Source organism: Canis aureus, chromosome 11, assembly GCF_053574225.1.
Source record: "Canis aureus isolate CA01 chromosome 11, VMU_Caureus_v.1.0, whole genome shotgun sequence".
NCBI classification, from domain to species: Eukaryota; Metazoa; Chordata; class Mammalia; order Carnivora; family Canidae; genus Canis; species Canis aureus.
Genome location: NC_135621.1, coordinates 42,341,401 through 42,359,969, shown reverse-complemented (window position 1 = coordinate 42,359,969; position 18,569 = coordinate 42,341,401). Strand labels below are relative to the sequence as shown.

At 37.8% G+C, this 18,569-nt stretch overlaps 1 long non-coding RNA gene across 1 annotated transcript in view; it reads right to left on the bottom strand.

Annotated features, from left to right (window-relative positions):
• Positions 1–18,220, bottom strand: part of LOC144323048 (uncharacterized) — a 33,816-nt gene extending 15,596 nt beyond the window's left edge. Inside the window, exons 1-3 of the long non-coding RNA XR_013388596.1 lie at positions 18,162–18,220; positions 16,231–16,324; positions 7,305–7,429 (exon numbers count right to left, since the gene is read on the bottom strand). This is a non-coding gene — a long non-coding RNA (uncharacterized LOC144323048). The remainder of the gene's footprint in view (positions 1–7,304; positions 7,430–16,230; positions 16,325–18,161) is intronic.
• Between the last annotated feature and the right edge of the window lie 349 nt (positions 18,221–18,569).

Here is an 18,569-nt window from a genome sequence, read left to right as displayed (position 1 = left end):
AAGTAGTGTGATGCCATTATACATCTCTGATAATGGTTAAAAAAATAAATCTGAGCATACCCAGTGCTGACAAGAAATCTGTGTTAGTTTTTTAGGGCTGCTGTAACAAAGTTCCACAAACTAGGGGAACTTAAACAATAATAATGTATTGTCATGTACTGCCGGAAACCAGAAGTCCAACACCAAGGAGTTGGTAGGGTTGAGCGGTCTGTTAACAATATGTTTCAGGCATCTCTCCTTAGCTTGTAGATGATCATTTTCTTATGTTTTTTTACATTATCTTCCCTCTATGTGTGTTTCTGTGTCTGAATTTATACCCTTTTTAAGAACATACCAGTCATATAAAATCAGGGGCCATCCTAATGACTTCATTTTAACTTGATTACTTGAGTACCTTTGTAAAAATCCTGTATCCAATAAGATTACATCCTGAGGTACTGAGGGTAGACTTTCAACATGTGAATTTTGAAGGGAACACAATTCAACTAGTAACAGATACCAAGCACAAGGGAAGCTTATTTAACACCAGTGGGAATGCAAAATTGTACAGCCACTGTGAAAACAATTTGTGAGCCACTTGTGAAGATAATCATACACTTACATATGACCTATAATTACCTCCAAGCTACTTCCATAACTTTTTTTTTTAAATTTTTTTATTTATTTATGATAGTCACAGAGAGAGAGAGAGAGGCAGAGACACAGGCTGAGGGAGGAGCAGGCTCCATGCAGGGAGCCCAACGTGGGATTCGATCCCAGGTCTCCAGGATCGCGCCCTGGGCCAAAGGCAGGCGCCAAACCGCTGCGCCACCCAGGGATCCCTACTTCCATAACTTAATTGAAAATTTACATTCATACAACACAATTCAGCAATAATAAGAACTGAATTACACAATAACTTTGATGTAAGTTAAACACATTTTTCTAAGTGAAAGTCGCTAAATTCTAAGGATCCATATTGCATACTATGGCATTCTGAAAATAGATAAAACTATAGGAATAGAAAATAGACTAGTGGCTGGCAGAGTTTGGAAGAAGCAGATTAGGTGACTACAACGGAACCCCAAAACCAATATCTAGGGTGAAGGAACTGGTTCCTGTGGTGGATACCTTATTTTATGGGTTTATCAAAACCCACAGAATGTACACACACACAAAAAAATAACAAATTAAACTGTGCTCAGATAAAATCATAGTACCCAGGATATTCAGTGATCCTAGGATTGAATGCAGTGTGACAAATAGCTCTAACTGTAATACAAATGTGTGATAATGCTACGGAGGAGGGTGGGGGTGAGTAAGGAATAGGTTAAAGTAAAGGCAGGGAAGATAGGAGGCCCCCAATTCCCCTAACTAGTCTCACAGAAATCCTACATATGGAGAAATGTTATAGATGAGGTATTAACTAGAGAGAAGGGAACATAGAATCTACATTGTTTGTCCTAAATATGGATGAGATATTTACATGATGGTTACAAATCCACCTTGCTCGTCTTAAATGTTAGAGACCAAATTCCCTGATCAGTTTTCTATAAAAGATCATCCATAAAAGCCCTCACAACAACTCATTTGGTACTCTGCTCACTCCAGATTTTTTTTTTCTCTTCTCACTTTCACTTAAAAAACTTTCACTTCACTTCATCCTTTTGTGCCTGTGAGATTTCATTTTTTGACTCCATGAGACAAGAACTCTGCAATCCTGCAACAGAGGAAAAAGAGGTTGAACTAAACAACCATGGAAAAAAGTGCTTTAACCTGAAGTTATAAAGTTGAAAACAAAAAGGTCTGCATATAAACATTGCCATCAAGTTGCTAAATTTGTTTCTCAGATGGTCCAGGTTAACAATTCAGAAACAATTTCTCATGGACAGTAGAAGTAAAAAATACATGCAAATAAAATCTAGACAATAAGAATCCAAGTTTCTCTATAACAGAGAAAAAATTACAAGCAACAAGAAAGAAAGGCTAGAATAGACCATGCATGGGCCTGAATTAGATTCAGGGATTTCAGTATTAACTCCTATGCACTTTAATATACAAAGGTATAATAAATAAACAGATGTGGAAATAATTATAGATAGAAGTGTATATGCTGATTAGTATAAATGCATATATGTCCTAATTGTGCCTCTTGAGGGGTCCCAAAAACAGCAACACCCCAGTAGCAGCATATATACACCCAGCACCCAGATGTTGGTTTCTTATACATTCTTCATTAAAAGAAACCAAGGCTCTTTGGAGAAAGGCCTAAATGTAGCTCCGGGAAGGAGAAAACACAAGACACTAGACAAGACTGTAGTGTTTTGTAGTGCCAGACAATAAAGAATTGCTTAAAAAAAAAAAAAAAAAAGATGAAGGCATGCCATGGGACACAGAAGCCAACCTGAAAGATGTCTTCATGATCAATGTGAAGAATATTAAATATAATATTGGATTATAAGTGAAAGAAGAAACTAAATATCACTAAGTGGAAATTTTCTACTAGAATACCACAGTAACATGGCATCAGGCAATGTTGAAATTAGTTGGAGAAACTTTAAAGGATATAGTATGCTTGCAAAGCCTCAAAATATCTCCCCTATATTTACCAATTGCTTGGTTGTTTTCATACACGGCCACAATTCATTGAAGCTGTTCCCAGCACGAGATGGGATTCAACGTCTGTCTACTTGAGCAAGATCTGGACTGAGTGACTTACTTTGAATGAGAAGAGAGTGGAAAACTAGTAATTTGAGAAAACTGGTAATTTTGCAGTAGAGAAATCAGGCTGTTTTAACTGGTGATCAAGGTAAACACCACTAATGATAAATCATATTGGTATCATGTGTCCCTGATACGAAAGATAGGAAAGACATATCTACTAGTTTACTTCACTGTAATATTAAATAGTGGGAATTATGGACAACCTAGTCTTATTCTTGATTTAATGGGAAAGATTCTGGCTTTTCCCAATTAAGCAACATACAGGCTTTTCTAATATTCTGATTACATTAGGGAAAAATTAATTAATTTCTATTTTATTATATTTGTTTTTACATTTTACAGAGGAGTTTATCACAAACACAAGAAAGCACAATAGTGAGTTTATAGCTCAATGATTCACAAATACAAAACACACCCTTGTGTGCAGTAAGTAGTAACTTAGAGATAGATGCTAATAAATATATATTCACATACATGTGCATATGCATGTATGCATATGTTCACATATATTTCCCACTCTACACATGTGTATATGTACATATATGCATTAGTGCACATACATATGTGGTATGTGTACATATTTGTGAATATTATTGAAATGGTTTGTTTCTGGGGCATCCAGGTGGCTCATTCAGTTGAGCATCTGGATTTTGATTTTGGCTTAGGTCACGATCTCAGGATCATGGGATGGAGCCCTGTGTCAGACTTCACACTCACCTTGAGATTCTTCTCTCTCTCCCCCTCTCTGTGTGCTTACTGTCTCTCTTTCTCAAATAAATAAATAAAAATATTTGAAAGAAAACAAATGGCTTGTTTCTAATTACATTTGTAAAAATAAAGATGCAATCAACAGAAAAATTCAAATTGCTCTTAACTTTACAAAATGATACTTAACTTTATTCATGATAGAAAAATTGCAGTTCTTTTTTTTAAGATTTATTTATTTATTCATGAGACACACACACACACACACACACACACACACACAGAGAGAGAAGCAGAGACACAGGCAGAGGGAGAAGAAGGCTCTTGTGGGCAGCCCAATGCGGGACTCAATCTGGGAACCCAGGATCATGGCCTGAATCAAGGGCAGACACTCAACTGCTGAGGCACCCAGGCATCCCCAAAAGATTGCATTCTAAAGTACCCATACCTAGAAATCATTTCTCATCTATTAGTTGGTGAAATGAAAAAAAAAATCAGTAAAACCTTCTGTTGATGAGACTTTTATACATTGCTAGTAGGTATAAAAATGTTACAAATTCCATGAAGAAGAGTTTAGCAATCTCCAGCAAAAGTGCATATGCACCTACATTTGCCTTTGTAGTCCCAATTTTAGCAAACTGCCTAAAATTTAGCCTCGCAAAAAATATTGGAAGACTTATGCACAAGGATGTTCACTGCAGAAAACAGAGCAAAAGACTGGAAACAACTCAAATGTCCATCATTCCAACTGGACCAACCAAATCAATTCTAGCACATTCACACAGTGGACTTTAGGAAGTTGTGAAAATAAATAATGAATATTACTATATATATTAATGAGCAATCTCCAAGCTATTTAGTAAGTGTGAATCAAAGTAGAAAAAAGTATGTATAGTGTGCTACTATTTATGAAAGGAGATAACTAGGTAGGAAGGGAGATATAGATAGACAGACAAGAGGATAGATAATAGGCAGATACAGATGTACAATTATATTTTCAAAAAATAAAAAGCTAAATTGTAAAAGCATTTTTATTTTTATTTTTTTTGAAGATTTATTTATTTATTTGAGAGAGAGAGAGAGACAGCATGAGCAGGAGGATTGAGGGAGAGGGAAAGAGAATCTCAGGCAGACGCCGCCCAGTGCAGGGCTCAATGTGGAGCTCTATCTCACGACCCTGACATCATGACCTGAGCCAAACCAAGAGCTGGACGCTTAACGACTGTGTTACCCAAGTGGTAGCTTTAAAGTAGCTTCTTATAGGAATGCCTTTAGAGGATTTCTTTTATATACTATGTTTTACTGAAATTTGATGTCAGAATCATTCAAATATATAATTGTAAAAGAAAATTAAATTCTAAAAACAATCCCTAAATTTTAAGAAGCCATGAATGTAAATATGCATTCGATTAGTGTTATAACTATCAGGTAAGAATGATGTAAAAAAACTTTAAAACTTTAAAATAGTAATTAACTGTACGTTGTTAGTGCACTGAGAATATGAAAAAGAAATCTTAAACTGTTTCTTGTAATTATATTCTTGGTGGTAGTGTCAGTATTATTTTTATAAAACTGTTATGTGTATCATAGATGATGTGGTAAATGAATAACATAAGGTATGCTGATTTCATTATTCCCAAGGTCATTGAGAATGGGAACCCACTGGGGAGGAAGGACAAAATAAAGTTGTAATATGGAGGAGTCTAAGTAAAAGCGAGTTTATAATCCTGAATTTCATTTGCTAGTATCAGTATCAACCTGTGATATATTTAGTTCTGTCCTTCCTTTGCCCAGTGAAAATGCCTAGAAACAATGACTAATTCAGTTATCACAAGCACCCCAGCACCCAAAACATTGACTTCTAATACTACCTCCAGAGCTCCCTGAGAAGAGAGTAGGGATATACAAAATAAGCATGAAGAGCTTATCAAACAAGATAATAAGGAATCTAACAAAGATGACAGAGGGTCATGTCAAAAGGGCTGTGTCAACTGTAAGGGTCCTCATTACAAATAATGGGATAATTTGAACATCAATAAATATAAAGGCAATGAATTGAAACATATTGAATATATTTAAGTCATTAAGTTGATGAAGATATCAAAGCAACAATATTAAAACAAATACGCATGTACTATTTACTGAATTATTCCAAATAAGAAATGAATAAGAAATGACAAAATTAGAATATGAATATTTTCAATCCCTGACAAAATAATGGAATTTCACATTCATTGCAGTGGTTGCTCACTTCACAAACAGGGAGAATTCAATATAATATGCCTCTTGATGGAGACCCATAGTACTTTGAATTAAATAGCCCCCAAAAAGGGAAAGAAAGGGGAGAAGAGGGGCAAGGAAGGAAAGAGAACAAAGAGATCTGATTAAGCCTCTAGATACAACAGTCAATTTATAGGAACTACAGAAAATATAATGACACCATGGAGAAGCTATAGGAAAAAATGAAGAATGCTTGTAAGGAACCTTCTAGGTTAGGTGATGGTCTTTTTCTTTATCTGGATGGCCCTCCCACTCAGTGCAAATTCACTGAGCTCTCCATTTATAATCTGAAATTGTTTCTGTATTAATGTTATCTTTTAACAGAAAGTTAAACATAATGATTAAAGAATCCGATGCTTACATCAAGAACTCAACATTGTCAAGGATAGTATGCCAAGATGGAACTTCCAAATGTTTGCAGCTATTTGAAAGCACAATTATATACATAAGGAAGAATGGAAATGAGCTAAAGGTATAGTGAGAATGGACTTCTTTAGAGAAGTTGACTTTTTGAAATAAAATTAATTTGTTCTTAAGGTGAGATGAATTATTAATATATTATAACCGGTTATATTAATATAACCCGGATTACGCAGGTTTAATATATTAGCTGTGATCCTTAGCTTGTAATGATAGACTGCCTTAAACTACATTACCATTCACAATAAATAATGGTAAATTTTTAATAAAAGAAAAGCAACAACAATAAGAACAGCTTATCTGAACTCTCTGAACTGAATGAAAGGACAACTGTCTACCTCTCTATGGAAAGGAGAATTTACTCATCTGTAATTTTATGTATATCACAAATATATATACATATAATGATATGAGAGTGAGAAAAAGAGAGAGAGGGGAGTTGAAATGTACATCTATCTGCTTGTCCTATATGAGTGAATTTGAAGTATTTTTTACTTTTAAAAGATTTTTTAAAAAGATTTATTTATTTGAAAGAGAGAGAACATGTGCACATGTGCAAGCAGGGAGAGGGGCAAAGGGAGAGGAAGAGAGAATCTCAAGCAGACTCCCCGCTGAGCACAGAGCCTGACTTGGGGCTCCATCCCAGGACCCCAAGATCATGCCCTGAGTTGAAATCAAGTCAGCCCCTTCACCAATTGAGCCACCTGGGTGCCCCCTGAAATATTTTTCTCAAATCATGGGATAGTATAAAAAACAAAAGTCATGATACTGTCTGGGCTTCAGTAAGCCATTTTGCCCTCACAATGTATGCATTCCACAGAAATCAACATCGCCATGCTTGCTAGTTGGCCTACAAACTGCCCTCTTGCTCCATGTTTCTGGGAAATTCTTACTTATCCTTCAGAATTAACTCTGAACTTCACATCTTCTTGCATTGTGCTATTATCTGAAAGCCCTAGGAGTCTGTGACTAGAGCAATTTTCACATGGGTGTGCATTCCCTTTGAGAAGTTTGTTCCTCTTCTCCCATTAGGCTTCCAAGGGCAAGGCTTTAGTCTTATCCTTTAGTAGTAATGGAAAAGTATATGAACTTGCTTACCGTGCTATGGTATTCCACTGACTGTGGATGTGGGCAAGTTACTGCTGCTATCTAAACCTTACTGTCTTCACATATCAATTAAGTTTAATTGTACCTACCTTGGAGGGTAATGCTGAGGCTCAGGTGGTGTGTGTGGTGTCTGGTGCAATGCACCGCACATTTTTGCAGTTCATTAACAAGAGTCATAGTTTAGAGGGTTTGGGGGCATGCAGCAGGCCATCTCCTTGTTTACCATGTGCCCAGCACAAAAAAAAAAAAAAAAGTCTGTCAAATATACATGCAAACTCTTGAAACAAGTGAACTTTGGTGTTCTTTCTGGCATTCTTGACTTCAGTCTTTGGAGGTTTTCCATACAGAATAAATGATTCTATTACTTAAAGTTCATTTACTCCAACAACAAACAGCACTTCCCCCCTCCCTCCGAATTCTCTTATATTTGTTTTGTGTAAGTGTCTTATCTCTATTCATAAAATGCTTGCCAATGAGCATGAGTTGTTTAGCAAATGTTTGCCATGTCCCAGGCTATATACCTAAAATATACCAAACCTTTAGCCTAAATTTCAAACTTTACATAAGGACATATTCTTTTCCAACAAAGGCTTAATTATATCTTAAGTGGTCAAAAGGAGATTGTCCACTAACTAAATGCATATATATATATATAGAGAGAGATGTACTATTTGTACTACTAACAGGTCACTGCAGTAGAGGGTAAGAGGGTGACTTGGAGTAGGCGGGGCAATTGTTGATAAAAGGGTAACATTATGCATTTCTTTTTCTAGCACCAATATAGTTAATTTCAAATATACTGAATTTTAAGATACTGAAACTATGTAACACCAGGAGATTCTCCATAAAACAGAATCCCCCATCTGTCTTATTCCAATTTTTTTTTCCCCTTGTAGATCAAATCTCAGAGACAAAGCAGACAGAAGTAGCTCCTTAATCTCCTTGCTAGGCACACTCATTACAATTAAAAAAAAAAAATGAGTTAAGAGACAGCTCACTAAATTAGTCATTTTTAACGACGAAACACCCATCGGACATTTCCATGTTTGTGGTGTTGTTTAGAGAGTTAACTTAACTTGAAGTATCAATTTCTATGTACTGAAGTGAAACTCGCCAAGTCCAGGGGCCCAGCTTGCAGAAAAGGTGGCATTTTTAAATGAAAATATATTACAATACTAGCATCTCTCTCCTCACTCCTCCCACAAATTATTCATTCAGACAGCTTGTGAATTGGATTTGCAACTACTGCTATGTCTTACACAATACAAAAGAGAGAATGCCTGGTGGACTTCGTCGGTTAATTATACAACACGTGATGTCAGATCTCACATAATGTTCCATTGGCTGGGGTTTCTATTGCTAAGCTTTTACAAATATTAACTGTGTGCTTTCTCTGTGCATTTGGAAAGCTCTAAAAAAAAAAAAAAGGAAACAACAACAAGTAACACTTCTTGGATCTTCCTGATGTTATTGAAGAGTGTGTTTGCAAGATGGTGAAATGTCACATGTACTAGGACATCAGTGAAGCTGGACGGCTTTGATCGTGACCCCCACCCCCACCCCAATCAAGTCTGGATCACCTCCTAGAGGCAAATATGATCCACTGAAGTACTGTGAATACAGGTTAATTTTAAATGACTGAGGAATAAACTAAAAGTGTTTTCACCTCTTTTTGCCTTTAATCTTTAGTTCATGCCATGTGAATAGTGTGGATGGTTAGAAACGTCTCAAAATGCATTCTAAATTCATAATTTTCTGCCTCTCTTAATTATCTTTGCACATTTTTCTTGTTAAACTGATACCCCAAAATGATGATAGAAAAGCTAGTAGTCAGCTCCTGCCAGCCATAAATCAACATTTTTTTGGCACAATGAGTTTTCATTTATCTCTGGTATGCAGCATTTAAGGATTGATGCATTCTAACTGTACTTTTAAGGACAGATTTTCATGTGAATACAAGCACTGGCATTTAAACAAAGAAAATCATTAATCTGAATCTAAACTTTATATTAACCATTCAGAGTTTTGCTTTCCTCTGTTTGTCTTTGTCCTTTTCTCTCCTCAAGGTCATTTTCTGCCATTTCCAAAGGCATTTTAAATTTTACTCGGGGTCTTCTGTTGCCTGTTAGACGAAGGCCTAAGTGATTATTTTTCAGTAAGGAAATAAAAGTTAGATGAACCTTGACATACCACTCAGGGTATAATTCATATCACCAGGATTTACCTACTTTAGAAACTAAACAGTTAACCTAATCATCTCATTTTATTGCTAATTTAGAAAAGCTTTCCCCCCCTAAGTACACTCTCACTTTTCAAAATTCACTGCTTATGACCTGAGCCTTTTATCCATTGCGCTATTACCAACAGCTAATCCCTCTCACTTATTGATAATTGGACAAAACTGAACAACGTGCCAACTCCTGAAAACGGCATGCCCCTGAGGGTTCTATTCAGTTATTCCCGAAAAACCACATTGGTTTCCAAGTTTGGTTCTTTTGTGGCATATCAATGGGAAACAAGTGAGAGATTTTCTCACTGCTTAGGAATTTCGCCAATTCTAACCTGCTTATTGCACATTCTTTCTAAGGAAAAGCATTTACAGTTTACAGAATTCACAGCTCTTCCTTTTCTTGTAGTTCCATGAATTGTCTGCAAGTCCTGTTTACTGAAATAATTACTTTAGTGCATATATTTAAACTATAATTATACAATAAGTATTTCTTCCAGAACTTAGTTTATTTTGTCGATCCAATGCAAATTCAAAGGAGAGATGCCCCCATGTCTGGGGCTCATGCAGATTTATCACAGGATTAAGCCACAGGCACTACTTTCTATCTGCTTAATTAGTTCTTGAAATTATGGAAGCCTATGATTTGATGCCACATAGAAATCAATGTAATACTTTCTTAAGGGAATATTTCATTAAATTTTGAAACTGTAATACAACATACATGCAGGTTTAGGTAGTATTTTCTATCTTTAAGCTTAATAAACATATTTAATGGCATCTGCTTGCAAGAAACAAGCCTTTGGGGCATATGTTAGGCAGCCAGGACAAAGACTTTGGCAACTGAATTATTATAGAATGAAATTAAATGCTTACAACAGGGTAGCATTCAGAAATGCTCACAAAGAGGGTACAATGCAGTTCACACATTCAGGGCTTGAATTTATGCCCTTCCCTATTCAATGGGGAGTGTTAGCTGCCTTTCAGTGCTGCCGCACAGCCATAGAAAAATCAGAGCCCGAGAAGGAACACACAGGCCTTCTCTGCTTTGGTTCCTCCTCAAATCTTTCTTTCAATTTTTCACCCTAACATGACCATGTTTTCTGACAGCCTTGAACATTCTTCACATGTTGATTTCTCTAGAAGTTTGATATTAAAACACAGATGGGAAGCCATGCATTTTATTAAATTTGAGCACTTATGTTTGGAAGGATTGGGAAAGTGGCCAACACATGGATTCAAATGACACTCAAAGTTAGAAAATTGGCCATTTAAGGAAGTTAACCGACTCAAGACACAGGAAGGAAATAAATGGAATGCAAAAAAAAAAAAAAAAATCATGACAAACACATGAGTGGAATGATGGTATTAAAGGAAAGACTGTGTTGCTCCTTTTAAAGAGATATTTAAGTACCTCTCCAAATTGATTCTTTAAATCACCAAAATAAAGCCCATTATAAGTTGTGTGTCCACGATTTTCTTTCAAGTTGCTTCCATGTTTTAGTTGAGAGTTGGTTTCTGACCTCACTTAGCAGCCCAAACGTCAATGTATTCATTCATTCACTCACTTGCTCATCCACCAGTTTGCCCCTGCTCTGCATTAGACACAGGGAAATAAGGTATTTCTATTGAAAACATTTATTTTCACAAGATGTAGCAAAGCCACGATGTGTTTTCACCAACAAGAGAGTCCAGTAGTGACAGAATGGGACCTCTGTCAGAAAAGGAGCCACTCACATATCAGGAGTTCCATCAAAGATCCAGAACATTGGCTCTCTGGCATTTATCCTCTGGGTTCTTCTGGGAAATCAAATACTAATGCCAATAGCATTCACCATATGTAATAAATTATTTTTTCTCCCATTCCTTCAGGTGGGAGCAGTCATGAATCTTGGGAGACTTGAGAAAATGACCTAAAATTATGTTTTGTGTTCCATAATTCAGATGAGGAACCTCAGTAGAAAAAAGCCATAGGCTCTAACATGCCACCTGCCCAAATAGGGCTCTGTAAGGTGATTTTAAGGATTTAAACAGCCAGAGACAAGGATGGGAAGAAAAGGTGACTATAAGAGTGTTTTGATTGTGGTTGTTTGGCTTATCTAACAGAGATAATTAAATTATATTGCTTTCCTATGTGGCTATTTTGCCTGTTGTTTTGTGAGTTCCCTCTCTCTCCAGCCAGATGGCTATTCCACACTTGTCTGCCTGGCTTTGTGCTTGGAAGCTAACCTTCATGGGCTGTTCTCTGGCTTCAAGTAGGGTTCTGCCAATGAGAGGCCCCAGTCTGGATGAGAGGGTTGAGAAACAGACAAGTTGGGGGAGGCTTTATCCCAGTTTGGGCCCATACGCCACTTTTGCTACCAGTCTGTCTTCACCTTTGCAAGGACTTCTGTCCTGTGAGCCTCTTCCCTTTTCTGGCCTCTGAGGGGAGGTAGACCAGAGGCAGTAACACTATTATTTGTTCCCCGAATCCCACCTATACCTCTTTTTTTTCCTAAAGATTTTATTTATGAGAGAGAGAGAAGGAGAGAAGGAATAGGGAGAGAAGCACAGGGAGAGGGAGAAGTAGGCTGAGCAGGGAGCCAGATGTGGGCCTCGATCCCCGGATCCCAGGATAATGTCCTGAGCCGAAGGCAGATGCTTAACTATCTGAGCCACCCAGGTGCCCTCCACCCAAGACCTCTTAAACTCTCCTCACCTCAACGATCTCTGGAGACCACTTCTGGACCCTGACGACTCAAGGAAACAACAGAAGAATACTGAATATACTGATTTTCCTGATACTTCGATGTCATTGATCAGTAGCATATTCATTTATTTGGGAGAAAGCATGCTTCAGATATATTTGGAGAATAGTTCTTTCCTGATTCTAAGCAATACCAAATTACTGTATCACTTGCCTTAACAGAAATGGTTGAGGGATCAATAGTTATCTTTCGGTTTACTTTAATTACACAGGAAAATATTTGTGTTTCCTATCCCACAATCACAGAGTATTTTCACCTTAAAATTTCATTGACTGCTAGGATGTTCTAATGTTTTGCTACAGGCTGGATTTTTTTTTTTAAGTTTTTTTTTTTTTAATTTTTATTTATTTATGATAGTCACAGAGAGAGAGAGAGGCAGAGACATAGGCAGAGGGAGAAGCAGGCTCCATGCACCGGGAGCCTGATGTGGGATTCGATCCCGGGTCTCCAGGATCGCGTCCTGGGCCAAAGGCAGGCGCCAAACCGCTGCGCCACCCAGGGATCCCCCAGGCTGGATTTTCAAGGTCCTCTTTCCTTCTTCATGATAGATCCCACTATTTCCATCTCATTTCAAGAAGCTGTGCAGTTGAGGTCCTACCACAGCCAGAATCTCCCTGGAGGCCACAGGATGGCATTACTCTTCCAATTTTTGTCATATTCATATTATTGACTGAAACTAACAGTGCATACACTGACTAAATATTCACCTCAAAAGAGAACTGGAAAATAAGGGTCATTGGCTCACAGATTTCATGATACAATAAACCTCAAATTTGAGAGAGTCATGCTCCAAATAGAGCCCTTCTTTTTAAAAATATTTTATTTATTCTTTCATGAGAGACACAGAGAGAGGAAAAACATAGGCAGAGGGAGAAGCAGGCTCCCTGCAGGGAGCCTGATTCGAGACTTGATCCCAGGACCTCAGGATCATGACCTGAGCTGAAGGGAGACGCTTAACCCCCAAGCCACCCATGCATCCCAAATAGAACCCTTCTTCGGGTAATTTTGCTCCTGTTTATTCCAGTAAATAAATACAGCGGCTAAGGCAAAGCTAATTTCTAAGAATTATGAATAATATCTGTTGCTTACTTTTTTTTTTTTTTTTTTTTGAAGGATGTTGCTTACTTTTTACCTGAGGTTGTAATTTTTCAGTTCTGAGGGTTGCCTAGCAGGTGATCTCTGAATGTTTGCATTATGTCTGACTCCATTTACTCCAACAAAACAGTCTTACTCCAGGACCTGGATTAGTATTTTACATAGAATCCCAGGGCTATCAGCCAATCTGCTTCATCTTGCCTTTTTAGTGTTCTCCATATTTATAATATCATTTTTAAAACTTGTCTTAGATTCTTTCAGTCAGCAATGAGCTTTAACTTGTAAACCACATTTCTTTACCAATTTACATAAAAGCAACTACTCGTATCACTAGCCAGGCAGCTGAAATAAGCATCCAAACATAAATAATAGCCTGAAATGAATATAATGTTGTATGCCAATTACACTTCAAGTAAAAAATATATATATAAACAATGCCATGAGTTCCCAAAATACATGTGATGTATCTCTCTCTTTCGTGATGGCAGTATAGACAGTGTTAGGTGGGATCTTTGTCATTTCATTTTGAGTCGGGTTTTTGCCCAATTGTCCAGAAGCCTATAATTTAAGCTGGGGAAAACAGACCTCAATACACTTATTTTCAGTAGTCCCCAAGCTGTTTTATCCTAATAAAACAAAATCTTAAAACAATTGACAGAGTCTCACAATTAGGAAAAAAATTATAATCATGGAATGCTTTAGTTTTCTTAGCTAATAATACTAAAGGCAAAGCAAGGGATTTAGTAATCAAATAACACTTACAGTCCACTTATTCAATTTATTTATTGGAAACCAGAGCTGCCTGTTTGAGATGCTATGGGGCACTGTGCCTGAGAACAAACCACGGAGACATCAGTGCATTGCTTTTGATAAAAGAAAGAGGTACATATAGCACCTAATAGGAGTATAGGTATCGCTCAAGTTAGGACCCAACTGTGGTGTGAGGTGAGATTTACCCAAACACTCTCTAACCAAGACTAAATGGTGATAATAAACCCCAGTCAACCTTACAACCTCAGCCAAGCCAGCTGGAGCAAAGGGTCAGGAAGGAAAGTGTTAAAGAGGTAATACTATTTAAGCGGGGTTGCAGAACTCCTATTAAAAATGGCAGTACTATAAATGTTCTAGTATTGTCAGGAATGTTCTGTTGGATGACACTATGCTGTGATTTGTACACACAGCGGACCAGAGTTGATGGGTGAATGAAATGATCCATAACCCTCTCTGACACATTTAAAGCAGTTCGGCTGCACACAGAGAACAGTCCATCATTTGCACCCTTCTGTGAAAGCTGGCTTTACCAAGTGTTTCAATGAAATATGTGCAACTTCCCATTTAAATTAGTACCACATGAACCATGAAGAGCACCACAGGTATCTGTTGTAGTACCAGCCTAATGCAAAAGTGGCCTGTCTTGTAATGCTCTAACAGGAAAGACATACAACCATTCATCTGTAACATATTAAAACCAGAAGAAATAAATTACTCCACAGATGAAGAATTATTGCTTGTGAAGAAAATGTGCAAAGGTAGTCCTAAAAAGCAGCTTTTACTAAAAAATTATCGCAATAGCATTTGAATTCTTAATGCATATTAAACTGAGGACTCGTAACCATAAATCATCATTTTTAAATGGAGGAAATCTGGTTAAAACTTTTAGCAGAGATTTGTTTCACTTCTTCACCACAGTGCTAGCCTTGGCATTGCTAGCAGGCTGCCTGAGTTATGCCAAGAGCATTGCACCAGAGAGATTGTAACAAAGGCAAGCAACAAAAAGAGGAGGTGCCCATTAGTTGTTGTTTTAATGCCTATTTCATCACGTGACATAATCCCAGGGAGGTTCGCTGCTATCGATCAACGAAGCAAGCTCTCCCTCTGCTACGAAAAACAATACTGTTCCAGGAGCACCCTAATGAATGGAAATCATCTGCCGAAATCCATGTGATTTAAGGGCAAAGACACAGTAAGAACCATAAAAACCATTCCCGTGTATACAGCATACACTGCAAAGAAACGCAAAGGATTGCAATTCAGTCAAATTGCTTCCCCAGTAAACTTTCAATGCTTAGACAGAAAGAATAATGATGGAGTCATCTGTTGGGTTATGACAGCAGATTTGGTGCTTTGCTAAATGTTTTACACACATGATCTCATACGATCCTCACAACAGCTCCTTAAGAGGAGATGATTTCAGCACCACGGTTCTCCAGATCTGGAAACCAGGTAGAGAGAAGTGAGGCAAATGAGTCCAAAGTCACCCATGTGAATCCTGGAGTCAGAACCGGGCAGGGTGCTGTTCTGGGCATCTCAGGGTGCTTTCAGGAGAATGTTCTCACTCGCTTCTCTCAGCAAGCTTGTGATGTGGCTCAAGCACATACCATCATTCCATTTCACATAGGGGGATGCCTATTTCAGAGGCAGGAAGTGGCCTCCCCAAGTCAGAACAAGAAAGTGATCGGCCTGAAAGTTATCACTTCAGGCCTGTGCTGCTTTGCCTGCAAGGTCCCCAGGCTGGTAAATACACATAGACCTGTGTCACTCCTCCTTCCCTCCCTCCTTTGCTTCCCCTGAGCAAATCCATTCCACTTCTTCACTTTCAGTTAGCAAGAGATGCATGGACAAATGTTTTATTTTATTTTATTTTATTTTATTTTATTTTATTTTATTTTATTTTATTTTATTTATTTTATTTTATTTTGACAGATATTTTAAAAGGAGGTTAACTAATATGGATCAATAAATATAAACGTAGTTTCTGCAGAAATACTTTTTTCTCTTATATCTATAATGGATCTGTTGTTCTAGTAAGTCAGGCTATGTGTACTGGAAAACAACCATGTAGAAGGCATTAATGAGAGAGTGTTTCTAGTCCATGTAAAATTGTCTCTTAGCAGCTATTGTTCAAGATAGCTTTAATGTTTTCATATTTGAGATGAATATTCATACCTCAGTACTCACTGGATTTTTGTGGGACACAGAGTATATAAAATAGGTGGAATGCTGGGCCATTGAAGAATTTCCAGAGTAGCTTTTATGACGGCTATAAGTTCAAGATAAAAACATTTTCTCAGTAAGATTACCACCTTAGAAAGTTTATGTTTTATGATAAAACCATGCCACATGTGTTTTCTTTGTGGCAGATGCACATTGCCCAAGTTGAAACTTTGCTGCTAATATTAAGCCTAGTGCTTATTTGTGCAATTGTTTCCTTCCAGCATGCCACTCACGATGGCACTCATGGTGCTGTGGACACTCACATCTAAAGGAAATGTAATCATCAGCTACGAATTATCAAAGCTGTCACTTTAAAGTTGGGTGTCACCTATTGTATAAAACTCTGTCACCAGGTATCCAAAAATTCAGTCCCATAGCCACAACATTGAACTGAATGGCTCCTAAATAATCAAAATCATGTGAAAAGGCACCTGCAGCACCTGTTATTTTCCAGGAGCTGCAATATTAAGAGTTTTGGGTATTGGAGTGGAAAAAAACCCAGGAGGCAATTCTATTTTTCCTCCAGTATTTCTTATTCATTTTCTCCAAAGCAAACCCTATCTAACCCAAAGTAAAATAAAATAATAAAATAAAAGTAGCATAAATAAAATAAGAGTAAACAAATTTAAAAGTTTGCTGATAAAACGTTGTGACCATGTTAATTCCTCAATATAATGGAGTGCATGAATGGCAGTATCCCATGATCTATCTACAAACTGTAGACATTCTAGGAAGAAAAAAATGTATCTTACTATTTACACTTAGTCAGGATTTATTTTTAAGACAAAGAGGCACATCAGCTGCAAACATCAGGAGGAAGGTTGTGGGACCTGCACACTATGCAGGAAACCACTGGAACACTCAGAAGTAAGGTATAATGAAGAGATTCCTTCTAAGCGCGAAGGCAGAGTTAAGAGAAACAAGAGATGGGAGTCACTCTGCAACTAGCAATGGCAGGACCACTAATGTAGATACATTTACTCCAAATGATAATCCAGGCATGTGATAGGGAGCAACTCTTCTTTTATACAAATTATTTAATTGGATGGAATAGTGTGGCACTTCCTGTCCATGGCAGCTAATTGCTTCTCTTCTGTAGGCTCCCTCATTACTCTGTTTCCATTACTAGGATAGCAACTGCCAACTTGCTAGGCTGTTTTAAAAGGAGCCATCTCTTCCATTTCTAGATTGTGTGTTTCTTAAAGAGAGGATCATCTCATTTCCAGACCTAGAACTGAACCACATATTGAACAGAGGGCACATCCATTTGAATATTGATACATGTCAATCTGAACTCAATTGCGTGAACATGTACATGTGGTGGGGGTGTGTGTGTAAAAGCACAAAGAACAAGACACTGCATGTTCAAGATCTAACTCCCAGACTTCTGGGGGGGGGGGGGGAGGAGTGATGCAATTGTGAAAAGTATAATGAAGTTGATGCAAATAAAACTGTGATTATGTATTGAAATCTACAACTGGACTATGCCAGTGCAATGTTCATAGTTGCAGCTCTTTATCTGTTTGCTTTGCTTTGGGTCTAGTCACACCCGCAGATCCCATTTTCTTCCTAGCTCCAATTATCACCAGCCAGTTACTACAAAATAATTGCCAAATGGTCTCTTAACCCTACGTTGGTTATTCATGTATCTCAGTTCCCTCCTGTTCCCTTCTCAATTACACTGCCCACACCTCATTACCTCCCCAGATCTTCTCCCAGTGAGATCCACCGAGAGCCACGGGGCTCCTTGGTTTTTGTCCTCGGAGTGTCTCTCTGCTTCACTCCTAAGCGCTTTCTCTGATTAAATTTCTTGCCAACTCTAACTGCGGATTTACACTCCAGCTAGTTTCTCTCTGCTTTTAGTTTTTCATGCCCTCACTTACCCAGGACATGCTGCTCTTATTTTCCCCAGGTCCCCCGTCCTGGGATCCATCCTTCATCCGTAATTTCGCCTGCTGCGTCATAACGCAATGTCACAATGTCTTAGGATACAGGGTATTAAACTCCAGTTCCCACAGGCCTTTTCCTGTTCTTCTCCACGGAGCCTGTCATCCTCACCTCTATTAATGTTGGCTCCATTTTTCTCAGGGATTGAAACGCTTTCTTTACAATGGTTGGCAAATGATTAATCTGGGAGTTTTTCCTTATTTCCATGAAGATCCTGTCTTTCATTCTGGCTAGTTCGGGTCATTTTTCCCAGCACTTCTCTGGGTACTTACTGACAACTTCCCCTGTCCTATTATCTTTTATCTATTTGAGTTCTTCCAGCAACTCTTCCTCTCCACCATGCA